This window comes from Parambassis ranga, unplaced genomic scaffold, assembly GCF_900634625.1.
Source record: "Parambassis ranga unplaced genomic scaffold, fParRan2.1 scaffold_21_arrow_ctg1, whole genome shotgun sequence".
Classification (NCBI taxonomy): Eukaryota; Metazoa; Chordata; class Actinopteri; family Ambassidae; genus Parambassis; species Parambassis ranga.
In genome coordinates, this window is record NW_021144767.1 from 5212123 (window position 1) to 5235558 (window position 23436).

Sequence of the window (23436 nt, forward strand, 5' to 3'; positions counted from 1 at the left end):
GTTGATCAGCAGTTTGGACTCATGTTGGTTAGAAAATCATTCTGACTGTGTTTCTTCCTGCAGGGTGGAGCATGGTGGAGAGCAGTGGTTAAAACCTGGGCTGAGGAAGTGTAAGTTTGACTCAGTCTTTCCTCATGTTATTGTGCATGAGTCAGTGTTCTATCAGTCCATCAGAAGTCCTGTCTTTAATGGACATTTGTCTCTTGTATTCAGTCACAGTGTCATTGCACACTTACTGGATCCATGTGTTCAGTTGCCTTGATTTACTCTCTTAGCCATAGCATTGCCAAGATGAATTTGTTTTTTGGATGATAATGGATCTGTTCTGCTTTGTAGGAACACACTGAGCTGCCTGGGAAAGTTAGTTAAGACAGACAAGGTCTGCCTATATGTGTAAACACACACTAACACTACTCACTGTCTTTGACACAGATGGGATGGTTCCAGTACCGGAGCCACGCCACATCACATATTACCAACAGAAACTCCAATCACACTTCCAGGACAAGTTTCTGTGTGCACGAGAAGGCTGGGCAGAAGATAAAGAGTGTCTGGTTGATATCTACACAGAGCTATACATTACAGCCAGCCGTGACATACACATCAACACACAGCATGAGGTCCAACAGATCCAGAAAGCCTGGAGGCCCAGAGACACTGAGACATCTGTCAAACCCAGAGACATGTTCCAACATCCTTCTGGAAAAAAAAGACCTGTAAAAACAGTGCTGACCAACGGAATCGCAGGAATTGGAAAGACCTTCCTGGTGCAAAAGTTTATGCTGGACTGGGCTGAAGGAACAGCCAATCAAGATGTGCATCTCATTTTCCCCTTCTCCTTCCGTCAGCTGAATCCACATATGGGAAAACAGTTCAGTTTGGCAAACCTCATTCATGAATGTATCCCAGAGGCTGTGGACATCAAAGAGGAGGCTCTTAATTGCATCTTTACTGCTCTGCAGTCATCAGGAAACACCAACTACGACAAGAGCGAATTCAAGCTTCTCTTTGTGTTTGACGGACTGGATGAGAGCCGCCTTCATCTGGACCTTCATGTTGACGATAGTCACTCTGTTGATGTAACTAAGTCCACCACCACCGATATCTTGGTGAAAAACCTCATCAGTGGAAAACTGCTGCGCTCTGCTCGCATATGGATAACCACAAGACCTGCAGCAGCCAATCAGATCCCTACTGACTGTGTGGATGTGGTGACAGAGGTCAGAGGGTTCACTGACCCACAGAAGGAGGAGTACTTCAGGAAGAGGTTCAGAGAGGAGGAGCAGGCCAGCAGGATCATCTCCCACATCAAGACATCACGAAGCCTCCACATCATGTGCCACATCCCAGTCTTCTGCTGGATCACTGCTACAGTTCTGGAGGACATGTTGGAAACCAGAGACCTGCCCAAGTCCCTGACTGAGATGTATGTAGAGTTTCTGATGTTTCAGGTAAATCAGACCAAAAGGAAATGTGGACCAGAGAAGTCCAGGCAGTACATTTTGTCACTAGCAAAACTGGCTCTTCAGCAGCTGGAAAAGGGCAACGTAATCTTCTATGAGAAGGATCTGAAAGAGTGTGGCTTCGATATCAGTAAAGCCTCAGTGTACTCAGGAGTGTTCACAGAGATCTTCAAAGAAGAGCGAAGAAGGAAACAGGAATTCACAACATTCTGCTTTGTTCACCTGAGCGTTCAGGAGTTTCTGGCTGCTTTCCACCTCATACGCTGTTTCATTGATGGGGACGATGACGAGCTGGTGAACTTCCTGGGAGAGAAAAGTTGGTCATCTCTGTATGACATCCTGGACAGAGTCATGGAGAAATCTCTGAACAGTGAAACTGGCCACCTGGACCTGATGGTTCGCTTCCTTCATGGTCTCTCCCTGCAGTCAAACCAGAAACTCTTAGGAGACCTGCTGGGTCAGACAGAGATCAGTTCAGAGGCCATCCAGACAGCCATCAACAACCTGAAACGGAGAAACACTTATAATGTGTCTCCTGACAGAAGCATCAACATCTTCCACTGTCTGATGGAGATGAATGACCTCTCAGTGAATCAGGAGATCCAAGAGTTCCTGCAGTCAGAGAACAGATCAGAGAAGGAACTCTCTGAGATCCACTGCTCAGCTCTGGCCTACATGCTGCAGATGTCAGAGGAGGTTCTTGATGAGCTAGACCTGATGAAGTACAACACAACAACAGAAGGACGATTGAGACTGCTTCCAGCTGTGAGGAACTGCAGAAAGTTCAGGTGAGTCCAGATGTGACCAATCAGTGTAGATTACTGATTTAGTTCTTAGACACATTCACACTGTATGTTTCTCTCTAACAGAGCTCCTTGTGTTCATTGACACATCACATCAGCTGTGTTTTTGTCTCAGATGTTCTTCTACTGTGAAAACATTGTTTTGTATGTTTCTGTTTGAAGCTGTTAAATGAATGGACAATAAATGTGTCTTTATTTGTAGTTAAAACAGCTGCATGTGGCCAAAGAGCTGCACAAACTACATAGATACAAAGACTGCAAAAACTGCAGCACAACATCATGGTATGCAAACATGCACACACATACCATTACACAAACAGTTCAATCAGGATGTCACACAACAGAACAACTCTTTAAAGTCTCTGAATGAAAGAGAAGAATTTATCTTTCACCAATATCAGCTGGAAGAACCTACAACAGAGGAATAAAGTGAAATACACTGTCAAAATGAGACGATGAGAATGATCAGAACTATTGTTACATGTCAAACAGTCAGATCAAATGAGATCACTGCTACTACTTAAAGTGTCCCTTTCATAATGTTCTGATATTTCTGTCATCACAGACTTTCTGACTGTAAACTCTCAGAGACTCACTGTGAAGTTGTGGCCTCAGCTCTGAAGTCCGACCCCTCCCATCTGACAGAGCTCGACATGAACTGGAACAACCTGGAGGATTCAGGACTGAAGCAGCTATGTGCTGGACTGGACAGTCCTCACTGCATACTGCAGGTTCTTAGGTCAGTTAATGTTATTATTAGGCTGAGGTCCAGTTTTTAAATCATCTGTCAGGACTGACAGACAGAAAAGGACCACAGACATGTGTATCTTCAGTCACTGTTGCTCTGATGACAAATCAGATCTACTCATATGTTCAAATGTTGCTCAGTAATTCAGTGAATAATTATTATTTTCTTCCCTCCCAGTAACAGTAATCTGTATGTTTTAATGTTATCCCATATTATTAGATGATCAGTGGTATCAATGGCTCTATCAATGTCTTGTATTGTTTTATTAGGTTGTGTGGCTGTGGTTTGTCAGAGATCAGCTCTCTGGGATCAGCTCTGAAGGCTAACCCCTCCCAGCTGAGATATCTGGACCTCAGTGGGAACCACCTGCAGGATGTGGAGCAGCTACGTGGTTTTCTGGAGAGTTGTGGACTGCAGACTCTGAGGTCAGTCTCAATAGTTTTATGTGTTGTGATGTAAAGTTTGTGGTGGGGTGAGCTCTGAAGTCCCAAGACTGCAGATCATCGTGTCAGGGTAAATCTGGGTGTTGATCCAGTCTTCACATTTCATTGGTTGATCGGTTGGAATTTGCTGCTTTTGTTTTGAACTTATGATGCATTACTAACCCCACCCAACCCCAGATGTTGAATGTCTGTAGGGGTTTAGTTCTTGCTTTTTGAGTTTATGATTTTGTAACTCTACTCTTGTCAAGTTGTCTGATCAATGAGGGAGGTTTGGGTTTACTAAAGCTCTTTGAGATGCAGCATGGTTTTGTTTTCAGTTATCAGCATGAGTTGCAGATATAACTAGTACAAATGAGCTCCAAAATAAAATTGTTGGAACTTTCTGGTGTAAAATATTTCCGAATTTTTCCTTAACCCTCTAATGAATTCAGAAACTCAGTTTACCAACCTCAAGGTCACTTAAACAAAAGTTGTGGCCCCACACCTTAATACACTCTATAAAGCCGGCAACTTAAATGATTACAGACTGACATATACCGCAGCAGGCCTGATGCGGTGCTTGTGTTCGTGGACGCCCAAAACTTAATGGCCGCTTCACTCTGTGAGCAAAATAAAACAAGCACCTGAGGTGTTCCAGTCCCGTCCTCCAACAGTCACAGGAGCAGGCTCAGCATCAGCATCTCACCACAGACTCCGTCTACTGTCTCTATCCTCTCTTCTTGCCGGAAGAAACTCCCAAGTCCTAGTGGCTCCAACCTCCGTCCGTGTCTCTTCTCTGTCCTCAGGTGGAAAACAGCAGATGAGCTCCTCAAACAGTCGACTGAGTGAGTCCAACTAGAGCTAGAAAAAGTCCCTTCACTTGTCATCAACTGACTTGAATCTATTCTTCCAGGTGGCTAACAGCTAGCTTTAGCATTAGCACCAAACATAAACCGTCTGAACTTCGTGCTGAAAGTCTTCCCGCCTCTCAGTATGCTGCTAGACTTCTTCTCACAGATTGTCCTGTCAACAACCTTAAGACACAAGTTACACACCGTTTTGTGCACTGCTAACTTAGAAATGAAGACAGAAAATCTCTGTGTTACACATGTTTCTCCGACACACCTCTCCTAGTCTGTGTCACACTGTGCTCACGGTCCTGTCACTTGTTATTAACCCCATCTATGCTGGTGGGGACATCTTTCAGCAACATTCTTTAACATAACACAACAAACATGTAACACTTTTTACCCTTTTAAATCACATTTTAAATGCTTACACATTTAAACTTGAACTGAAATGATCAACACTCATTAAAACATGTGGGGATTTTAAACTGGGTTACAAACAAAACACATTTAGGAATGAAACCTTCTAGATGTAGGCTTCACTCAAGAGATTAAATGATGATGGATTGTGCAAGTACATCTATAACATTAAACTGCAACTCATTAAACAAGACGAAAATATGAATTGACACACTATGAACACAAAGTTAACTAGAAAGCATTTCCTGCAGAAAATGTGAGTTAGGTTGCTGCAGCTGAAGCATTGCTCTGAATGATGTGAAGGATTGCTCTGAATTGCTGGAGAATCTGCAGTCTGAATTTAAGTTGCTGAAACACTTTGAATAGATGAAGCTGTTTTATTGTGAAAAGTAGAAAACCTTTGAACATTAGGAAGTTATGAAACAGAAACTGCTGAAGATGAACAATATGAAGTCACTGACCTTAAAGAATAGCCTGGAAATGCACCATAAAGGTCTGAGGCTGGAATCATATCTAAAGCTAATAAGGACAGGCTGTATGGTTTTAATGTGGAAAAGTATCAGAGTTACCTCCCCCAGAACATTTTGGATGAAGTAGAAGCCATTTCCTGCATTCTGGTGGATTTCAACAGCTATTATACTGACAGAAGTAAAGGGTTAACTCAACAACTATTACTGAGAGATTCAATAACTCCTTATTTATTTTAAGCCATGATGACAAATATAAAACCAACTGAAAATGAAACAGTTCTGTCAGCCTCATGGTGGCACTACACTAACAGGTTATTAGAACAAAATGTTTACATCTGTTACTGTCTACCTCTGTGCCACCATGACTTTAACCACAAAAACCACATTTCTGTTTCACTGTATTCCCAATGAGGCCATCAGCTGCACTGTCAGGTTTTAGAGACTTCACAGAACAGATCAGATTAAACAGATTAGAAACAGATTACCCAAAGCCTCCAAAAAAAGCTGCACAACAGGTAACTTAGTTCACATGAATCTGTGCTGATGTGTCTGCTTGTGTTGATCAGCACACAATCAGTTCACATGAAGTGACTGAAACACAAAGGGAGGATCAATATAGAAGGAAACCCGCTCCCTGTCTCTCACTCCTGGCCTGCCCTATATGCCATAACGTCTGCTGCACGGTGTGCTTGCAGCTGAATCTCAGACCTCACCTGGCAACAATACATTTTTTTCTGATTGGCTGATTCCTGTTCTCTGCCATAGAAATGACCGATGATTAATAATAAAAATGTACAAACATAATTCACAAATTATAACCACTGACATTACTAAGCTTAGACAATAGTGTCCTTTCATGTTGTAGAATTGTTTTTTTCATTGCACTGCTCTACTTGTTACAATTATTCAGTATTGTTAAATGTACGCATTTCATTTCTTTCAGGCTGAGCAGCTGTAACCTCTCAGAGAGAAGCTGTGAAGCTCTGTCCTCAGTCCTCAGCTCCCAGTCCTCTAGTCTGAGAGAGCTGGATCTGGATAATAACGACCTGCAGGATTCAGGAGTGAAGCAGCTGTCTCATGGATTAGGGGGTCCAGACTGCAGACTGGAGACTCTCAGGTCAGGATCCAGCTTGTTGATCATCAGTTAAATTCTGCTTCATGTTCATGTTGAAGATCTGTTGGATTTTCCTTCTTTCTTCTTGAGTTCCTGACATGTTTTGTTCCTCCAGTCTGTCAGGTTGTCTGATCACACAGGAGGGCTGTGCTTCTCTGGCCTCGGCTCTGACCTCCAACCCCTCCTATCTGAGAGAGCTGGACCTGAGCTACAATCATCCAGGAGACTCAGGAGTGAAGCTGCTGTCTGCTTTACTCAACAGTCCAGATTGTAGTCTGAAGACTCTCAGGTACACAGAGACCACAGAGCATGAGTCCTCCTCAGTCTGTCAGTTTAGCTCATATATCCACAGCTGTTGATGGATGGACTGAAACTGCAGAGAAGAAATAATCACTGATCCCTGATGTTCATCTTCCTCCATCATTAAGTGTCCATCATGTTAACTTCACTTTTCTTTCTACACGTTCTTCATGTCAAAATACATACAGACTGATTTTCAGTCACACTTAGTGCAGATCAAATACAAAATGATGCCCTACTTATTAATGTCCTCAGCTGTAAGAACCACTGAATTATTTCCACAAACAAATGTTCCTGAAACAATCCATATGTGAAGCTTCAGAGGAGACAACAACACAATGGTAGAAGGAGGAGTTCCTTCAGTCAGAGACAGAGAGCAGGGAGACACTACAATATTATCACTGTAAAAACTACACACAGACATGAGTGAATGTATTTATTTGAAGTGTGTCAGAAACTCTTCCATCCATGACACATGTGAACCAGGCTTGTGTTTGCATATAGAGTGAAAGGAACAAACAGTCAGAGACAGTGTGGCTTGTTTGCTGCTTTGGATAAATGCACAATGCTGAGATCAAACCTACACTGTTGCTGCATGAAGAGGATTTTACAGTAAAGCACTGACAGAGAGCAATATTTCACAGAATGGAGGACATGAATAAACACAGAGCAGATCAGGAGAGACTCTTCTGGAGTCGACACAGATGAGTTTCAGTCTGTTTGTGTGTCTCTGACAAACTGAGGAACTCTGCTTCATGTTGATCAGCAGTTTGGACTCATGTTGGTTAGAAAATCATTCTGACTGTGTTTCTTCCTGCAGGGTGGAGCATGGTGGAGAGCAGAGGTTAAAACCTGGGCCGAGGAAGTGTAAGTTTGACTCAGTCTTTCCTCATGTTATTGTGCATGAGTCAGTGTTCTATCAGTCCATCAGAGCTGTTGTAGCGCAGCCTCAGCAGTTGGATTTCTTTCATATTTACTGGAGTTTATTACTCCCCAGCAGGAGTTTTAGGTTCCAGCTTTGTCATTGTCACTGCTACAAACGCCAGTCCTGATTTTCAGCACAATGCAGCATTTCCATTCAACCAATCACGGGGCAGCTTTCCAACTGTCATGGCGGCGCCCTGTCAGTAGATAGAAAGTATGTCCAGTCATCTTTTAAATGAGTGTTTTAGCTATGTGACATGAATAACTTTGGCAGTATCCATGAGGCAGTCCTCTTTTCTTCCATGGGAAAAAAGCGGAAGCCTTCCATACAGAATCCCGAAACTCAGCTGGAGGGAAAATACCGGCCACTTCCTGTTCACATATTAAAGAGAAAAACTTTTGTCATGCAGATCAACTGACAGCCGGCGAAATAATATTATTAGAAATACATATATAAATACATAAAATGAGTTTTGTGATGAAATGGATTTATAGCTTTTTGGGTGGAAAAAAGATTTGATTGTTTAATAAATGTTTAAAATCAAAATATAGATATAGATTCCTCCCTGGTTTTGTGATTTTTGCCTTTTTTTTCTCTCTCTCCCCATTCACCGTCTATGTCGTTCGCCCACTGTTTTTTGCGATTTACGTGAAAACCGTACGTCGGAACGGAAAGAAAAGTCATTGCACAGGTGTCCCGGTACAGCCGGACGTCCTGTAAAAGTTTCAGGTCGCTCACATTAAAGCTGTGGGACTAGTTCTTCTGAAAATGTGTCCAGAAGAAGGAGAATAATACAGAAGCGGAATAAGTATTTACAATAGTAACAGTGGAACAATATCAGGATAGATCAGGAGGTCTGAGTCTGGTCTTTCAGTCCAGATCCTCCTCCAGACTCTGATGAAGGAGCTTTTGGATGATGCTCTTTATCCAATGATACAGTTGATGCTGCTGTTCTTCTCATGTTCTAAATGTGTCGTCTGTCTTTACTCACATTGCTGCAAATATCCAGTTTGTGTTTGAACACAAAGCTGATAGTTGTGTGTTTGTTCATTCAAACATTAGTGACAAAAAGTCTGATGATAAACTTTGTATGAATGAACAACACATCAGTCAGTAAAGACAGAATGAAGCCATCAGATGTGTCAGATGATAAACTGCAGCTGTGTCTTTTTCTCTCCATCAGATTTCTGTCAACTTGAAGTCGACACAAACTCAGTGAACACAAAGCTCAAACTGTCTGACAACAACAGGAAGGTGAGGCTCCCACATGTGTGGGAGGAGCAGCCATATCCTGATCATCCAGACAGATTTGACTACTGGCCTCAGCTGCTGTGTAGAAATGTTCTGACTGGTCGCTGTTACTGGGAGGTCGAGTGGAGAGGAAGGGTTGATATATCAGTGAGTTACAGAAGAGTCAGAAGGAAAGGATGCAGTTATGACTGCAGGTTTGGAGGAAACAATCTGTCCTGGAGTCTGAGTTACTCTGATGTTTTTGGTTACTCTGTCTATCACAATAAGAGAGGAACATCTGTCTCCTCCTCCTCTGTCTCTGACAGAGCAGCAGTGTATGTGGACTGTCCTGCTGGCACTCTGTCCTTCTACAGAGTCTCCTCTGACACACTGATCCACCTCCACACCTTCAGCACCACATTCACTCAGCCTCTACATGCTGGGTTCTGGTTGTTGTCTCCTGGTTCCTCAATGAGTCTGTGCTGTGTGTAGAAGCAGAGTGTGTGGAAGTGACAGCAGCTTCAACTTTGTGCTTTAAATGTTGATGATGTTTCACTTTCATTTGAATCACTGACTGTGATTTCAGGTCAGAACATGTTTTTGTCTTAGAAGCAGTGAAATGAAGAATGTGAAGCTGAATTTATGATCATGAACTTTGACATGTCCTCACAAATGAAACCCTTACATTAAGAAATGCATGATTCCATGTTGTTATGGCTCTGATATTAAAATATTAAAATGTAGTATTATAATAAAGTTAGGGACAACAGTGGCGCAGTGGTATAGCAGGGTTGTCTATGAACCGGAAGGTTGGTGGTTCAATCCCAACTCCTTCTAGTCACTGTTGTGTGTTCTTGGGCAAGACACTTCACCCTAGCCTGTGGCGCGCCTTGTGTCGTGACCTTCCCTGGTCACCCCGGATTGTCAGATTCCGTCTCCTGTATTCAGAACATTGAGTGAAAGAAAATACCCTGGGTTTTGTAGTTTCGCCTTTTGCAAAAGGGAGAACACAGTGAACACAGGCCTTTCAGTCTGCTTCACTCCCCTCCATAAGTGTTCTGCCCCTCCCCTGGACACAGGCTTGTTTTATTGAAAGTTGAGGTACATTTGCATAATAGATAAACAGTTCTTCAAGACCCTCGTAGGTATTTCCATATTGGGACATGTTGCCCCTTTATCTCCACCTACTAATTATCATAATTGGTCTAACATATTTATGACTATGAAACCCTTTGTCCCTTCTATGTTGGATGATTTATCTTAGTCCATGCCTCCTAGTGCTTCGGCCTTCACCGCATCAAAGAGTTCCTCCCTAACTCTCTGTAAGAGTTATAGATGTGTTTTTCTCTAAGTGTAAGCTTATATAATCAAATACATACGTGGTCTGTATCATGTCATTGTGTAAATAACCTTGTATACTTCACATTATCTTGTTATTTATATGCAATTAATGAAGTTATAATCCAGTAGAGTGTATTTTGTCTGATTGCTATATTTATGTAATTCTTTAGTTTTCATTAACACTTTGGTGCATTTACTGGCACAGTAACTCACATTTTTTTCTCTGGCATTTATAATCTCTTTATATGTTTTGTTCTTTTCTAGTTTAATCTTAGTAAGTCTTAAAATAATGTTTTTTTTCTGTGTCAACAGGACATTGTCAGACGTGAGATTATTTCCAGGCTGCTAACAAAATTAGAGTCAGCTCTTTCAAGAGCACCTCTTGACTTGAAAGAGCAAGAGCTGTACCTCTGGGAAGCACTTTCAAGACATGTAAATATCTCCGCTGAACTTGTATAGGCCGTAAACGAATTTCTCAGGCTAGTGACAGAGTACGCTGAATGTACAGAACTCACTAGGAACACCATTGAAACTGTAGGTGGAGAGATGGGGCGCCCTGCGTACGTTCTAGAGAGAGAAAGGATTACTGAGCTCCTGGACATGAATCTTACTGTGGACTGCATTGCAAAATTGCTTGGTGTTTCAGCCAGAGAGTGGCAGCATCAATGCACTGAGTGGATTCCATTGGGGTGCTCTCTAGACTAACTGGACTGGGCTGTGCGCATAGCATACTCTTTAAGGGATCCCTTTCTCTCTGGCATGTGGACACTGTAGGGTGAAAGAATTTATTCTGCACGGTGTTGACATGCAGTGTGTTCAGATATACAAGTATTCATGTTTATATGTGTTTATCACTTAATAATGTGATTTCCATAAGTGTTTATGTGTTAGAATATTTTATAGAAAATCAAAGTAATTCGAGGATACTGAATGTATTAAGAAGTAATTTCATAGTGTGTCATATAACTTGGATGAGATCAGTTGTTTTTCTGCTCTCTGGAGCTCCGCTTGGTACGAGATGGTCATAAATTCAGACTAAGGACAGCAGCACCTCTGACCTGATAAAAGCCAGATTCTAAAGGAATGTGTTTTTCTCCCGAGTGCCCAGTTTATGGTCACCCCCAGATCGGACTCACAACCTATGAGATTTAAGGAATTGGAGTTTTACCTTATTAGGGAATAAACACTAATAGTCTATTCGCTGTATGAACCAGGTTCTGCAGGGGGATAGTAGATGCCCCTGTGGGCCGGCAGGCAGGAACGCCCATGTGGTATATTAATGTGTGAATTCCATGTCCAGTTGTTGTTGATGAGTTGTTCTTTGTTGTTCGTGGTTGTTCTTGCCTTGTTCTTTGTATCTCAACAACCCAGAGCTCTGCGACTCAGAATTTGCCTCATTGTTTAATAAATCATAATTTTGACACCAGAATTTATCCGCTCCTTCCTTACAAACTAATTCAGGGGGTGATCAGAAGAACAAGGGGATTTTCACCCCGACAGCAGCCATGGAAACATTTAGTGCTATTGTTTGTGAGTTTTACCCAGACCCACCCACTGAAATGTTCCATGTTCCCCACCAAACAGTTAGAACTGATGAAGCTGCTTGGATGAGCAGCGAAACGTCTTCAAGAAAACTCTACAAGTCCAGACGCCTTGCTTCAATCTTCTCTACGTATTAACATATCATATTTTCACAGCAGTTTTAAGGTGTGTACATACTCCTAAAGGTTAAATTAAGAATTTTTGTTGGTGCAGTAGTCAGCGCGCATATGTTTTATATATTATGTTTATAATATAAATTATATAAATAACAATAATATTTATATATTTTATGTATCCTGTGGATATATTTTATTTCTAACATGGCACCACCATGCGACAGTCGTCTTGTTTATTCAAGAGAAGAACTTTTTGCACTGCAGACTAACGTCGGAATGCAGCACAACGTCCCGGCAGAGCTGAGGAGGAAGTACAGGGGCTGCAAGGCAGGAGGAGTAAAGGCTGCACGTAGACGTTTTAAGCCAGCGATCCCCTCGGTAATAATGGGGAATGTGAACTCACTACTGAATAAGATGGACGAGCTGACTTTAACCATGCTTCCCTGGACTCCACCTTGACCTCCTTCTACCAGGCTGTAGACTGTCCCACAAGGCAGAACAGAACAATAGACCTGCTGTACACCAACGTGAAGGATGCCTACAGAGCCACCCCCTCCCCCCACTTGGAAAGTCTGACCATAACCTGGTCCACCTGCAGCCACAGTACACCCCCCTGGTCAAAAACCACTCGTTTAAACAGGAAGTGGTCCCCTGTGCAGCCCTCTCCCCACCTATCACCCCTACCCCCATCTCAACACCCAACCCCCCCCCCCCCCCATCTCAACATCCATCCATCACAGCAGACCAGGTGAGGAGGCGGCGGGCCCCGACAGGGTGCCTTCTCGTCTGCTGAGGACCTGCGCTGATGAACTGGGGGAACCACTCCAGCATGTCTTCAACCTCAGTCTCAGTCTGGGGAGAGTGCCTACCCTGTGGAAAACATCCTGTGTTGTTCCAGTTCCAAAGAGAATCTGCCCTCAGGAGCTGAACGACTACAGACCAGTGGCACTCACATCACAGCTGATGAAGACAATGGAGCGGCTCATCCTCGACCTCCTCAAGCCCCAAGTGCATCAGGCTCAGGACCCGCTACAGTTTGCCTACTGGGCAGGTGTGGGTGTGGAGGATGCCATTCTCTACCTCCTACACCGTGTTCAAGCACATCTGGACAAAGGGAGGGGCACAGTGAGGATTCTTTTCTTGGACTTCTCAAGTGCCTTCAACACCATCCAGCCCCTGCTGCTACTGGACAAACTGAGGGAGATGTCTGTGGACCACTACTTGGTGTCCTGGATTGCTGACTACCTCACGGAGAGACCGCAGTACGTCAGACTAAAGGACACCACATCAGACACTGTCATCAGCAGCACCGGAGCTCCCCAGGGGACGGTGCTGGCCCCCCTCCTCTTCACCCTTTACACCTCAGACTTCTGCTACAACTCAGAACTGTGTCACATCCAGAAGTTTGCAGATGACACAGCCATTGTGGGGTGTATCAGGGATGATGGAGAGGATGAGTACAGAAGTGTAGTCAGCGACTTTGTCACCTGGAGTCATGTGAACCATCTCCAGCTTAACACCTCAAAGACTAAGGAGCTGGTCATCGACTTCAGGAAGTCCAGCCCACAGCCACGCCCAGTGACCGTCAGGGACGACGAGGTGGAGATTGTAGGCAACTACAAGTACCTCGGGTTGTGGCTGGACAACAAGTTGGACTGGACATGCTGTACAGATCACCTGTACAAGAAGGGCCAGAGCCGTCTGTACTTCCTGAAGACTGGGAGCCTTCAACATCTGCAGGAAACTCCTGTGGATGTTCTACCAGTCTGTGGTGGCCAGTACACTTTTTTATGCTGTTGTCTGTTGGGGGGGGGAGGGGGGGGGTAACATAAACAAAAGGTGTGCTAACAGCATTGTTAATTTTGTTCACAAATCATTTTCGTCATAGTTTTCGTTAACGACCTTTTTTTGCTGATAAAAATGAGACGATAACTAAATAAAAACTAACGCACGGTGCCAAAAACGAAGACTGAAGACTGAAATGTATTGACACTTTCGTCAACGAATAAAAACGAGATGAAATTATTGATTGAGACAAGATTCAATCAGAGCAAAGTTTGTTTGTGGAAGGGAGGGACGAATCAGGAGACGGCGGCAGAGCGCCAATCAGAAGTGATCTCTCTGCGTAAGGACGTTACCCCGCGATGCTGGAAGAAGGCGTACTCATGCATGGTAACACAACACAGGAGAAGAACAGACACACGACACATTTGATGTCAAGACAAACAAGACGGTTCAAACCGTGCGGAGCGACTATCAGCGGTAAAAACACAACAAACCTGAAGCGACATTTGCAGACGAGTCATCGTAACTTCCGTTCATACACGTGACAAAATCTATAAATGAAGACACCGCTGCTGATGGTTTTACAGCATGTGACTGTTTCTAAGTTGTCACTGAAGTGTTTTGCTGTAGTTATGGAGTATTCATGAAGAAGGTCATGACTGAACAGTGTATTCAGGGAGAGCAGCTCACTGTTCACTGGTTCTTTTGTGAAAAGGTCATAGCAATTAAATAAAGAGGTGTTTGTTTCAAATAACGTTAAAGCTGTGCCTGTTTTTATTGCACAATAAAACCTTAATTATTTCATGAAAAAATATATATCATGATATTTAGTCGACTAAAACTAGACTAAAAGTTAAAAAATGTTGATGACTAAAATGTGACTAAAATCAAATGGCATTTTAGTCACAAGACTAAAATAAAAACTAAATCAGAAATTGCTGCCAAAATTAACACTGGCTAACAGGCTGGACAGACTTATCAGGTGGGCTGGCTCTGTGGTCGGCATGAAGCTGGACTCCCTGGTGACAGTGGCAGAGAGGAGAACACTAAGAAAACTCCTGGCTATTGTGGACGATGCCAGTCATCCTCTGCACACTGTCATCAGCGCTCAGAGGAGCCTGAACAGTCACAGGCTGCTCCTCCCCAAGAGCAGGACCAACAGAGACTCAGAGACTCCTTTGTCCCCCGATCCATCAAACTCTACAACTCTGCTTTTGGCAGGAGGGGGAGAAGGAAGGGAGGAGTACAGCCCGCCTGATACATGAACACATGTGCAATAATTTATATGTGCAATAATCCATCTGTACCATTTATGCTGCTGTGCAATGTTTGTAAATAATTCCTTTACATTACTGCACTATATCACATGACCGTCTATGGTGGTGTGCAATGTTTGTAAATAATTCCTCTTATCTTTTATTTTTTTTACTGCACTATATTCTATTTCATTCTATTTTATTTTATTCTATTTAATTCTTGCTCTGACTGTTGGTGTTGTAGTGCTGATGGTACCCAAATTTCCCCGAGGGACCTTCCCAAAGGGATTAATAAAGTATATTCTATTCTATGTGGAGGAGGGATTGATTTTGGAATGAGGAGGCTGCAACCTGCGATGGCACCACTAGATGTCAGCTTTTCATAGCATTGGTGGTTCACGGGTTCAATTCCCGGCCAATGCAATGACCCTTTTAACTGAGACACCATCACTGGTAGTGAAGGTGTCACAGGAAGAATTACTGAGATGTTTTACCTTTAGAGCCTTTTTATAGAACACATTCATTTGATTTAAATTAGGAATGTTTGTTGGTGCAGTAGCCAGCATGAGCACTGTAGATGTCTCTATTTAAAAAAGAAAAAGAGAAAAGACCATGTTTCACCTCTTTCTGAGCCTCGTTAGTGCAGTAGGCAGCGAGTCAGTCTCATAATCTGAAGATTGTGACTTCAACCCTCACAAGGGGACTTGTTTTAGAGCCAGAATACAGATTACAAAGAGCACACTGTATATTTACATGTCATCCAGGTCATGTTCATAGAGACCACTGAAGCAAGGCGTTAATTCCCGGACGAGCCCTCTTCTTTCAGCTTCAGTAGATTGAAGGTCTGTCTTATGTTTACATTTATAGCAATTATCTTTAACCCAAACAAGTTCATATTCCAACTTAGACCCTGTAAACAGCAGTCTGCTCAAACTCCTAGAAGCAATCTACAACTGATATTGTTTATTCAAGAGAAGAAGTCTTTGCACTGAGGACTAAAGTCAGAATGCAGCACAAGGTCCAGGGAGAGCTGAGGAAGAAGTACAGGGGCTGTAAGGCAGGAGTGAAAGTAGAGGCTGCACGTAGACATTTTAAGCCAGCGATCCCCTCGGCAATAATAAGGAATGTCAACTCACTACTGAATAAGGAGATCAGGAGATCAGCCTCTGTCCTACCCGCCATCTGCCTCTGCTTGAAACTACTGTTGGTAAGTTTTCTGTCTTCTATTCAATAAGTTTATTATCTTTATGTGAAACAATGTGCATGCCTTAAGATAAATGGACATTGAGCTTGTGGAAATGTATGGTCAAACTTGGTCAAAATATATGTTTGTTTGCACATATGGTAAAAGTGTATGGTTGCTCATAGATCGAGACCTCTGACTGAGGCCATAAAGCATTCTGATGTTTAATGGTTAGTTTAGAAATTCGAACTGCAAACTCCTTAGTTGACCCAGAGATGAAAACACAAGCTTGCCAAAGAGACAAGATATACTCAAGGCCGTAACAGGAGGACCTGTGAGAATACACACACACACTCACATCTGAGATGTGAGTGGGAGAACTTCAATGTCTTTTAGTTTCGTATACGCCCTCCACCTTGTGATTATTGAATATGCATGCTTCACTGAAAAACATTACCTTTTATGCCTTTCTATGTAAATGTAACCACACCTTGTTGTGAGATTAATAAAACGAGCCTAATGCATGGGACAGACAGAATGCAAATGGTCAGCTGCAGGAGCAGATCGAGGGGTCTGTATTGAGCTGTGCATTCTCCCTTTATAAAGGCGAAACTGAAACTGATCAGTACTGGTTTTCATTCAATGTTCTGTGCTTCGGGGACGGAGTCTGGGAATCCGGGGTGACCAGATTAGGTCACAACAATTGGGGGCTCGTCCGGGATCAAAGGGCAAAAAATCATCCTCAGATCCGTCAATTGAACACAAGGGCCGATTACGAACAGACAGAGGACACGTGCCATGGCAACAATAAGGTAAGCAGACCTTTTATATCTGCATTGACTACTCTAAAATGTAACATGTCCCGAGTCTTAGTAGTAATCTGTCTGTAAAAGCAAAAAGAACATTGACTGAATGAATTTAACTGTATGTGAATGAATATGACTACAGTGAAATAACCGTATGTGAATGTATATGACTACGGTAAATGAGTAATGACTACAGCTGTTTAAGAGATAAGTAAATGATGCCTGCAGAGGAATAATGCCTGCAGAGGAATAATGCCTGCAGAGGAATAATGCCTGCAGAGGAATAATGCCTGCAGAGGAATGATGCCTGCAGAGGAATAATGCCTGCAGAGGAATAAGAGAAAAAGGGGTAGCAGAAAATCCTGAGTGTGGCGACTCCACCGGTGCTCTGACGAGGGGCCGGAAAAGCTGGGTTTGAGGCCCGGGGCTTGAGGAACCCTAAATCACTACAGAAAAGAGAGAGAGAACAAGACCAGGCAAAAACACATGGTATGCATGTTGGACAGACTGGAAACTGAAACAATGACCGCACTAGTTAGGCGGGAGTTGAAGTAAGTCAACAGGCTTCCAAATTACAGATATATAAGATTCTGGTGTCACGGACAGAGGCTAGTCTCGAATCCATTGGACTGAGTACCAGGGACACAGCGTGCCATATTTCTCAGTCGGCCAGAATCTAGAAAAGAAAGGCACTCTTGAGACTCATAAACTGTGAGTCGTCTGAGATAAAGACGACAAGATCAGAGAGTAGAGAGTAATTAATGAAATAACTGTGAGCTGTTCTTACACTGAACGGCAAGACCAGAGAATAAGTCCTGTGAGTTCATGAAGCACCCCTAAAGAGAAACAAAGAGAAGTGAAGATACAGTACTGACACACACACACCGAGCTCGCAGTATAAATGGGTAAAGCATGAGTGTGGAATGTGTATGAATGCCAGAGACGAGGTAAACGTAAAGCAGTGGCCTGTTGAAGTAGGTTCACTCACGAACTGGATTAGTGTTTTGTTGTGCACATACTTTTGTATATATTTCTGATGTGAACATAGTTTCTGAACTTTTCTAACATCATAGTTTTGTTAACTCTTCTGAGCACAGTTTTGCAAATAACACATTATTATTAAGCTTTAGTTTTAATTTTCACGTAATCACATGACTGAGACTTTGATGACTGACGACATGGACGGAGAATTTAACAGAGACACTGTTGATGATGGGTGGGGTCCGAACAGCCCACTAAAAACAGTAGAAGCTCAACTGATTATTTTAGAGAAGGCGCTGCATCAGGCTTTTGACTCTAAAACCGCATCTGAAGAGATGACTCAGATGAGGGAGGCAGTCATTAATTTGCTGGGAGAAATAGGCCGTGGCATGAAAGATAGAGGTTGTTTACAGAAGGAGTTTTGGAGAAAGGAGGGTGAAGCGAAGGCAGAGAGGGAGAAGGCCAGGAAGAGTGCAGAGCAGTGTGGCTGGTCTAAGAAAGGGAGATTTAAGAGGGAGCAGGAAAAAGCAGAGGAGAAGAGAGTTCAGTGGGCGCGATGGGCTTTAATAGGTCAGGGTGTAACTCACCTCATGACTGAGAAGCCCAAAACACAGGATGCCAAAGCAGAAAAACATAAGGATCCCCCACCGTATACACCACCCCCTCCTACTGCACCACCATCCTCTCATTCATCTGCTGGATTATATCCAGTTTTACAAATAACTGAAGGCACACTGGCCATAACAGACATGCCTGATTCCCCTGAGGCGTGGTCTGATGACAGCTCTCACACGTCCCAAGTGAGTAGTGTGTCTGCTTTACCCTCGGGAGTTAGCACCCGTGAAGGGCCTCCAGAGGCCCCTGCCCTTTCACCTTTCCAGCTGCGAAAGGACAGAGAACTGAGCTGCGACGGAGCACTATGTGTTGCAGCTGAAGCCCCGCTGTCACACAGAACACAGACACCAGACATTGTGAACACAAAGCAGGGAGAAATAGACAAGGTGCAACAGTTGCAGGAGGAATTAAAGGAGTTGCGGGCTGCTATAACTCAGGACTTAACACCACACACAGATGCACACGCTAACCCCCAATTTGGAGACACTACACTTCACGTGGGAGGCGTGTGGAAAGATGGATCACAGGAAGGGAGGACAGCTGGAATTCAGATGCAGGTCGAGGGTGTTTGGTCCGTGGAGCAGGGAGAGATGTTTGATCTATTACAGAGACAGGCCAAGGCTACTGAGGAGTGGTTGAAAACACATGAAGCTGAACACTTAGCACACAGACGCAAAACACACCACATGACAACTAGATCTCAAGGATATGATAATACACAGACACTCAACTATCAGTTACCATTGATTCAAACTGAACACCAGATCAAATATCGTCCATTCCCACTAGGAGATGTACAGGCACTAGTGGATAAATTACCTCCAGTGGCCGAAGGTGGAGCAATGTGGCTGAGTCAACTTGACAGTCTGACAGCAGGTCACAGACTCGCTCTAGGTGATTTTCGGGCCGTTATTTCTAGGTGTCTTACAGCTTCAGAAGTGAGGGACATAGAGGAGGACGCCGCCACTACTAGACAGAGAGATGACACACCTTTCACTCAGGTCAGCACTGAAATAGGCAGAGCACTAAGACATAAATATCCTCTGCCTGCTGGAGCCGCCGTTCCCACTTTGAGATGGGACCCCAAACAGAGTCCAAGAGAATATCTTAATCAAAGCAAAGACACATGGATCAAACACACCGGGTGCCACCCTGGTAACCCAGGCATTCAGAGGGTGTGGTACAGGACCGCCGTCCTAAACGGGGTTCCTGAGACTGTAAAAACTGCCATGGATAATAACCCAGACATGGCAGGGTGTGATTCCAGTGTGTGGGAGAGACATCTAGTACATCACTTGGCACGTGCCCAAGACGCAGCACAAGCTGACAGTAAGGATGTCCAGGATTTGCAAACACAATTATTGAAACTGCAATTGACTGAGGCCAGACAGAAGGCCAATGAAAAAAAGAAAGATAAAAATAATAAAGTCATGGTTGTCACTGAAAGCTCTGACGCACCTCCTGTCACACCTTGGGTGCCTCCACCACCTTATTCTCCTGATTATCAGCAGCCTACGGGGTCCTACAGGGGGTACGGATCAGGGAGGGGCAGATGGAGAGACAGGCGCGGAAGGGGTGGAACACTTAGGGGACAGCCGAGGGGGGACCCAAGTCGTGACCGCTGCTATTACTGTGAGGAGTTGGGACACTGGGCCAAGGACTGTCCACACAGACAGGGACAGTATGCCCGAGGACGTGCAGCGTCTGGTCCACGGAGGGCTTCCTCCCGCCCCCCAGGACCTCCATTCACTGGACAGTTTCCTGTTTCCGGCTGGGAACAGTGGGATTGTGACTTCTCACAACACTGACACACCCCACAGAGCAGCTCAGATTACATCGGCACGGCAGACCCGATGTTATCTATGCAAGTAGAGGATGAGACACTGCCTTTTCTGGTGGATACTGGCGCCACCTGTTCTACACTGTTTCAATCATCTTCTATGGAATTGTCCAACAACTCTATCACTGTGATGGGCTTCTCTGGGGATAAACAGACTCTGCCTATAACCACTCCCATGACTGCTCAGTTGGGACATCAGACTGTTTCACACTGTTTTGTACACTCACCTCTTCTGCCTCTGAATATACTGGGGAGAGACTTGCTGATTAAGTTTGGAGCATCTATTTTGTGCGGCCCAGACGGGCTGACAGTGACACTGCCGGACGGCACCATGTTCCACTGTAATGTTGCAGACACAGGCGGACAATATCTGATGAGACCTGTGACTGACCCATGTGCTGACATCTACTGGGGCATGTTACATCCTGAAACTCCCCAGAACCCAGGAATCCTTTCTGCCTACCTGCGGTGGAAGCCCTGGATAGCGCAGGTCGAACCATATGTTTCTCCCCCTGACCCCCCTCATGTGACTCTATTTTATGACAGGCAGCAAACTGATTGGTACCATGAGAAGTTTGCGCACTCCCTAGAGGGACAGGACTGGTCTATTACAGTCCGAGACATTTTTGTGGCACCTGAGGGCGTGGCAGCCGGTGTGGACCTCACTCCAGAACAAATGTCTTGGTACATGATGAGTGACGAAGGGCATCCCCACGTCTCATTAGCTGTACATCCAAACCACCAGGCCAAAGAACTAGGTGGCATGGTTAAACGTGCCATGGGGCAATCAGACTGGCAACCCACACCTTTACCTCAAATCATGTATTCTCCATCTGCTAAAGCATACAAAATAACTGTTTCAACTATGAACACTGTCACTCTGGCACATGAACTGCTTGCTAGACATCATGGTAGAGAGAAAACTGATCATCCTCTGGCACAGGCTGTGATTGACAGCTTGCCACCACATTTATGGGCAGACGGCTCCACTGATGTGGGTCTGGTGGACTGTGAACCTGTGACGTTTCAGATTAACACACCAGGCCCTTTATGGATACCACAGTATCCACACAAGCCAGCAGCCGGAGCTGGCATTGCAGATACTATTCATGGACTTTTTGAAAATGGCGTGCTGGAACTCTCTCACTCAGACTGGAATACTCCCATCCTACCTGTAGAAAAGAAAGGGACAGGTAAATATCGCATGGCACATGATCTGAGGGACATTAACGCTGTACTGTCAACCCCCACGGTACCAGTTCCGAATCCATACGTGGCATTGGCCCAACTGGATCCTTCACAGAGCTGGTTCACCTGCATAGATTTAGCTAATGCCTTCTTTTGTCTCCCTCTGGCACCTGAATGCAGAGACATTTTCTCATTCACATATCAGGGAACACAGTATCGCTACACCAGGCTACCTCAAGGTTTTGCGCTCTCCCCCGGTATTTTTAATCAGGTTTTGAAACAGATACTCAGTCACTGCACCCTCCCAGAAAACACTACACTCATTCAGTACGTTGATGACCTTCTTATCGCAGCTCCAACGGCAGCAATCTGCCTGGATGCCACGCAGGCTGTTTTGCAACATCTGGCCAAAGCTGGTTTTAAGGTCAGCAAATCTAAACTCCAATTAGTCAGGAAACAAGTTGCTTTCTTAGGACGCATTGTTTCACAAAAGGGGGTCAGCATATCGCCTTCACACAAATCTACCATTTTGCATCATCCGCGTCCTGATAAAGTGAAGGACATGCTCTCATTTCTCGGTCTGACTGGCTACAGTAGAAACTTTGTTGCTAACTACACTGGCCTCACACAACCTCTCAGAGACCTTGTCAAAGAACATGGCATGCGTAATGTGTCAGCTCGCCTGAATTGGACACAGGCCGCGGAACAAGCATTCATTGCTCTTAAACAATCTTTGGCCACTGCAGCAGAACTAGCCTCACCTGACTACACTTTACCTTTCTATTTGGATGTCTCTGGAACGGATGCCTGCATCAATGGCATCCTGTTCCAGAGAAAAGGGGGAGAAAGACTAATACTGATGTACATCAGTGTCCCCCTGGACAACATGGAGAAAAGACACCCTCAGTGCACACAACACGCAGCAGGAATAGCTAAGCTAATTCAAAAAACCGCACACATGGTCATGGGACACCAGCTGTATGTACTGACAACACATAGTGTAGTGGCATACGTGAACTCAGAGACATTCACACTCACCTCATTGAGACAGAGGAGGTTGAGCAAGATTTTAGATGCACCAAACATCACCTTCACACATGAGGGCATCAACATGGCAGAGCAGATAGGAGCTGGAGAGCCACACACATGTGTAGAGAGGGTAACCAGAGAAGAAAAAGTCAGAATGGATTTACAAGCCACACCTCTTTCAGAGGCCAGAAATCTGTTCACAGATGGGTGCTGTTTTAGACATGACACAGAAGGACTCAGAGCAGCATACACAGTTGTTGAAGACACAGGGGAAGAAATGAGAACACTGAAAGCAGAAAGATTAGAGGGACAGCAGTCAGCGCAGAGAGCCGAGGTGAGGGCAGTGATTGAGGCACTAAAGATAGGTCAAGGACAGGACATCAATGTTTTTACTGACTCAGCATATGCGGCAGGAGCAGTGCATGTGGAATTAGGGCAATGGCTGAGAGCAGGTTTTCTCACTGCAACTAACAAACCTATACGGCATGAGGCTGAAATGAGAGAGCTTGCTGAAGCTCTGTTGTTGCCTAGCAAAGTGGCTGTGATTAAGTGCAAAGGTCATGGAGCAGGAACTGACAGGGTCACAAGAGGAAACAATGCAGCAGATCAGGCAGCAAAACAGGTAGCAGGCTATGTTGAGCGAATGATTTTTATGTGTTCAGAGACAGACTTGCCTCCCCCTGTTGATTGGACTGATTTGATGCAATTGCAAAACAAAGCCTCTCCACAGGAAAAAACACTGTGGAAAGCTAGAGGGGCGACTGACACAGGAGGAGTATGGAGAGGGCCTGACGGACGCCCCATACTGCCACCTGGACTGAGACAAACTGCCATGGAGGAAGCGCATGGGGTAGGCCATGTGGGGTGTGGTGATAAACTGTCATTAAATTTCTGATTAACACCTACATCCCTAGACATGGTTTTCCGAAAAAAAAAAAAAAGAAACATGCTTTTGGTACTGTTTATCATTCACAGTCTCAAGGAAAGGTGGAAAGGATGAATCAAACCTAA